The sequence below is a fragment of the Camelina sativa genome, chromosome 4, assembly GCF_000633955.1.
Source record: "Camelina sativa cultivar DH55 chromosome 4, Cs, whole genome shotgun sequence".
In the NCBI taxonomy this organism is placed as follows: Eukaryota; Viridiplantae; Streptophyta; class Magnoliopsida; order Brassicales; family Brassicaceae; genus Camelina; species Camelina sativa.
In genome coordinates this window covers 12,647,649-12,653,986 of record NC_025688.1, presented here as the reverse complement: position 1 = coordinate 12,653,986, position 6,338 = coordinate 12,647,649, and the positions used below count along the sequence as shown (strand labels likewise).

Below are 6,338 nucleotides of genomic sequence, written 5' to 3'. Positions count from 1 at the left end.
AAAAATATATATATGTTCTCTCACTAATTAGTTTGGGACGAAAATTACTATGTAATTTTTTAAAAATTGTAAACCAATCAGAATTTAAAAACTAAGATTTTATATCTAAGTATATAATATAGTTATTCTTAATAACTATACTTGGAAGATTTTGTTAAGATTTTAAATTATAATTCTCCTATTATCTTTCTTTTATTTCATTTACAAATTGTTTTGAATTATCATATAGATTAATAAATATGTAGAATTTTTCTGCATATGTTGAATTTTTAAAATAAAGATATATTAGTTGACAAAAAATGAAGAAATATGACTCAATTTATGAAGAACAAAATGTGTGTTAATGTTCCACACCGGTGGGTTGGTAAAACTAAATTTATGTGATTGATAAATTAATAAATTTTATTTGCTCACAGTTACAATATTATAATTACTATTTTAAAATTTCACAAAATAATGATCCAAATACAACTAACAAATAATATAAAACTGTAATATACATCAGACAAATTAATATACTATAAAATTTTCAAATAATTAGTATCTAATAAGATATATGTAGATTTACCAAACAATTGCAATATTAAAAGTAAATACTCTCTCAAACATAATAATTTTTTAAAAGAAATATAACAGTAATTTTTATTTTTAAATTATAAGTTTAGTAAAATATGTTAATCATGCGCTGAATAACACGGGATATCTCCTAGTATAAATTATGAGAAATACCAAATTGTATAATCAGTGGTACCTAAGTCCTAACAATTGATGTGTAACTTAATCTGCAACTCAATTTGAAGATAAAAAAAAAAGGAGGCTTAGTTTTACACCATTCATTCTATGTATACAGTATACGTCAGTCATACTTCCCACTAATAGTAATATTGAATCAAAAAGGTTATGGAGGTTTGGATTCATCTATATGCATGTCAAGCCTCAATATTAATATCATATATACCATATAGTTGGATCAAGAACTGTATTGGGATAAATAACAAATATGTAGCAGTTCATAAATATGATGACCTTTATAATTATGGTATCCAAATAATAGCGTACATGTTACTGACATTTGTTAAAGCAAGGGACACAAAAATCTTATTTGGGATAACCTAGTGCTTTGCAGGCAGTTTTAAGTACAGCTTCATAGATCCACCGCACAGGGAGTAAAGTACCAAAACAATCTTCTGGAAGTTTAGTAGGATTTTACAACACACTTTTGTGACCTTCTTGATTTCAAAGTGCTTCAATGCGTTTGTACAATTTGTAATTGTTCTTAGCTCGGAAGCACAAGGGATAGGCTTAGGCAATATTCCCATCTCTGATTGAGGTGCTAGTGCCAACGATGAAGCACGCGCAAGATCATTTACTTTCTCATTTCCCATTGTTTGTATAGATTTTGATAATACTATTATCAAAACTAACATGATCGTTGCCCACATGATTTGCATGTTTCTACTCCTTTTTTATGTTGTACAACTTTGGGCTTATTCTTGACAAAATTATAGATATATATAGCTTTGTGCATATCTACAAAAAATACTAAAACTTCTCTTAGTATTTATAACTCTTGGATGATTGATTATTTTTGTTAGAAATCTATAATCTTTACTCATTATTTTTTTACTTTATGCACATATTATTTTTCAATTATTCATATATCTTACCTTCCTTACCTTCCCAAGATTGAAACAATTATTTTATATTAAATAAAATAAGTAAGCTTGATTATATACAAAAATTTATTATTCTAGCCTAATTAATATTAGGGCATATAGCAATTACACCTACTTTTACCTAAAATATCTACCCACCACATATTTTCTGCTATTGCTATACTTTTTATATAGCAAAATTATATCTTACCTCCTGTAGGTGCTAAAAACCACAATTCTATGAACTAACTAAGTGAAATAGGATTAGGGGGACTTCAGGTCAGGCTCTCAGTAGAAATCAATAAGAAGAATGAAGGAAGTGACGAACTGGATTATTATTCAACTCTTTAATCGGAAAGTTACAATTACTTATTTACAATTATCGCGAGATACTTATACTAACGAGCTCTAACATAATTCATCGAGATTTTTTCCAATGATCTTGCATCGTGTGTCCGTGATCCGCTCAACTCACCCCGAGATCCTCTCCTTCGTTGGACTCAGCACTCCTCTAGGTCAGACGAACGCCTTCTGGACCCTATGTCGGCCCACACTGAATTCTTAAAACCCGCCTTTTAGTGTGCCTCGTGCATGGACTTTTGATCGGCGAAACCCAACACCAACCATTCCCCCAACCCCTTGGCCTCATTCTCGAGGGGGTTTCGCTCGATACCATATTGTCTTAAGGTTGTCGGTTTGGTTTGTTTTCCAGTTTTGTGCAGTTTAGTAGTTTTGGAGAAACCCTTAAGTTCCCTATAAAAGGGAATGACGCCTCATTCTGATGAAGGGTTCCTGCTCCAGCCATTTCATGCCTTAGAAGAAGAGGAGAGAGTTGTGGGTTCTCTCTTAGAAGGGATGAGAAAGAAGCTGGTTTGGGATGGACGAGAAAAGGGAAGGAGGTCTTTGTATGAGGGAGAAGATGAGATCGAGCAGTGGGCAAGAGTGGAACTTCTCCTTCGTCATGCATCAAGGATGCTTGAAGAATGGACACCTTGCGCTTGGAGCATAATAGGAGAATAAGGAAGATCCATCTTCTTCATGTGTGAGAGAAAGGATGAGAGATTGGTTGTGGATTCGGAGAGACAAAGAGGCTTTCCCATGGCTGCTATCCAGGTAAGTTGGGTTGAATTAGTCTTAGATCAACTATATAATAAATGGTTGTGGCGGATTAGGGATTACGGCGAGAAGGAGCTTGACGTAACGCTCGGATTGTGATTTTTGGGTGTCGTTCGACACCATTGTAGTGTCAGTTGACACCAACACCTGCAGATGGAGTACGCGGACTTGTTCAAGGTTGCTACTTCGGAGCAACATTTGAAGGATGAAACAGAGTCCAATTTGGCTGAAATTTAGTGGGAAGCTTTGTGGTGCTATAGGCTTCATATCCAAAGGTGGATTTGTGGAATGAATGGTTAGTTTGTGAATTAACCGAAGGTTAACGTAGACGTTTTCCATGGATGTGTGGTGGCAATGTCTAGGTGTCGAGTGACACCAAGGTGGTATTTGTCGATACGAGCATGTTGATGTGTGTTTGGGTTGTAGGTGAACAGCTGGAGTTAGGTTCGGATGAAGAAAGATTGACGAAAGTGATGTCATGGGCGTCGGTGTCGACCAACACTAGGAGAGTGTTTATCGACACCATGTGTGTTGGATCGTAAGTGGTCTGTTGGTTGACGATCGACACCAGGTGGAGGTGTCCATCAGCACTGGAGGAGTTGATAGTTAATCGGGGAATATATGGGGAAGTGTTGTCAGTGTCTGGACGGAATCAAATATTCCAGCCCACCTCTCTTGTTACTCGGTCGATAGGGGTGGTTAGTTGTGCGACTTAGTAACTAGATGAGGTGGGTTTTGGTGTATTTGTGGAAGTTTTTGTAAGGAGCAATTTCTATGCCGGTTTTCTTGTCGGAATTAAGGGGTTCCGGCGAAATCGTTTCTCATGGTTCTTGTGCGAGGATTGGAAATCCGGGTGTGGTTGTTTCACCTCGTCATCAATATCTTCCAGCTCCCTACCATCCACAACAGGCACACTCCTCTGTCTAGGTTGATCTGAACATTTACTTAGGTACATTTTCTTGTTCACCCTTTTCTGATTCCGACCTTCTCAACCCACCAGTTGTTTTACACTTATCTTCTTCTTTTAAAGTAATACCTCCATTAACTACCACAATATGATCAAAGCAAGAAAATGTATTACACATAACCTGCATAACATTAACTCAACCAAATTGGTCACCATTGAAATTTCCCCAAAACTTATTATCATAGTCTTTAGGGGTAATGGCTATGTCTCTTTCTTCAGCTTCTTTTTTCCTCCCCTACGTATTCGAACCTATCTCCGACTCCTAAACCTTCTGCCTCACTCCCTTCTTATGTACTACTCTTCCTCACTGCTACATCTTCCACGTTATTTTCCACTTTCTTACTACTAACGCCCTTTATCTTCCCCTCTATTTATGCCAGTTCAGTCAAATATTCATCATCAACATGGGTGGTATCAATAATTTGATCCTGCCATTGATGCTCCTACAAAAACACCCTCTTCACTACCACTATTACTTAGACCATATGGCAGGCCACAGCTACGCTTCTTCCATGCAGCCTCGCTGCACTCTATCTGCATCCCGTCGCCACACTTCCATATTTTTCTTACCTCTTCAAATGTGACAAACAAATTCGACCCACAGTTATTACGAAGCATCTCTATATAGTACTCTAGACCAACATTCGTAGTCACAATCACCAAAGGCATCATCACCCTAGTCATCAATTGCATAAATGTAGAGATGCAATAACTCAGATTTGCCTTCTTCTCCACCAAACTGAATTCTTCCACAACTGAACCTTCAAACTCCAATAACACCTTTTCGTAACAAACAATGGAACAACCCGCAACAACAGTTTATTGTCCACTTTAAATTCCTTGACGCTATCCGTAGAGCAGCCCCAATTGCCGGATATTATAACACAAAATCTCAGAATTTTAGCCTGCATCATAAATCAAAGATTTCTATCACACCCATCCACAAACAACATACAAATAAAAGTAATAAAACCCAATCCACAAAAAAACCAACCTGCGTAGCCATGTCTTGTTCACGGGGACCAAAAACCCTACCCTCGCATAAGGTCTCTTATCAACAAAAACTCTCAACTTCAAGTTTTTACTGCAAACCTCATCACTTGTTTTGTGTTTCACAGCTTTTGCCCAATAAAACCACAGCCCTCAGATATTAACTCTTGTATACGATCAAACGGTTGGGACAAAAACCCCTATAAGTTTTACTTATTAGTTCTCCATCATAGCTGCAAGGCAAAATAGTCCTAAGAAATGGACACCTAAGCAAAAAACATGAAGAGGTATAGGGAGTATTCAAAGTATGTGTTTTGGTAAGAGGTTTCACATTTAATAGGTGTGGGTGTTATTAACTCTTAATAATATAGATTAACTTAATACCCTTTCAAATAAAATAATCTGAAAATAAAAAACAAAAACACATAATTTGGTAATATATATTCATATTAAAATTACAAATATTTTTTGTTTTGTTTCATCAATTATTTAAAAAATATATATTTTCTAAATGTACTATTTATTAGAGAGTGTAATAAAAGAAAGGTAAAATTTATGCAAACATTTGTAACACCATATTTTGTGTTTTTATTTTCTAAATTGTATATTAGTTAAATCTTATGAATTTACTAGATATATTACTTCTATAAAAATTGGGAAAAAAATATATAATAGACAAAGGTGGCTATAAGAGGGTGGATGTTCTAAACATAAGTATGAATTGAGACCCAAGCATCTTTCAAAACAAATTATAAATGCAAAACCGTAACTTTGTGATAATGTATCCTATAACTTTTTTTAGACAACTATAGAGTTGCTTGGGGTGCGAGTCAGGATGGGCGCTTCACAGTTAGTTCAGCCTACTCCCTTTTAACTCAGGTCCTACAGTTGTGTATGGAGTGCTTCTTTGGGCGGTTGTGGAAGGCAGTTCTTCCAGAGAGGGTAAGGTTTTTCTTCTGGTTGGTTTCGAACCAGGTGGTTATGACCAATGATGAAAGAGTCAGGTGCCATTTGAGTGATTATGGGATTTGTCAAGTGTGTAAGGGTGGGGAGGAGAAAATTCTCCATGTTCTAAGAGATTGTCCAGCGATATCGGGTTTGTGGAGAAGGATTGTGGCACATGATAGATGTGCCTTGTTCTTTTACCAAACCCTGTTGGAGTGGATCTATAAGAACTTCAGGGACACAGAGTTGTGGTTTGCAGTGCCCTGGGCTACTGATATATTATGGTTTTTGTGGTTTTTAACCATGATATAAGGAGTGTTTTAGAGTCTTTTGATTTGTTTTCTAGAATGTTTTTGAGTCTTTGCAGGTTTTCTGGGACTTTGGCACAGAAGGAGCAAAGTGGAGCAATTTGGATCATTTTGGAGCATAAATCTCGAAGAATCAATTTGGACTCGGATTAAAACAAGGGCATCGATCGACACCACTCAAGAGCATCGGTCGACACCCTCTTCAGCAGATGAAGAATCACAAATTTGGAAGTTTTACAAAGTTGCCCGAAGTTTTCCATATTTGCAACACAAGTCCCTGACGTGTTTTAGGACATATAAATAGTATTTTTAGGTTTTACAAACCCTTAAGTTAATTTCTAGCAAGTTTTACTTTCT

The 6,338-nt window shown here is 36.1% G+C and overlaps 1 pseudogene; it reads right to left on the bottom strand.

Moving 5' to 3' along the window:
- LOC104783787 lies at positions 1,099-1,451 on the bottom strand (annotated as a pseudogene).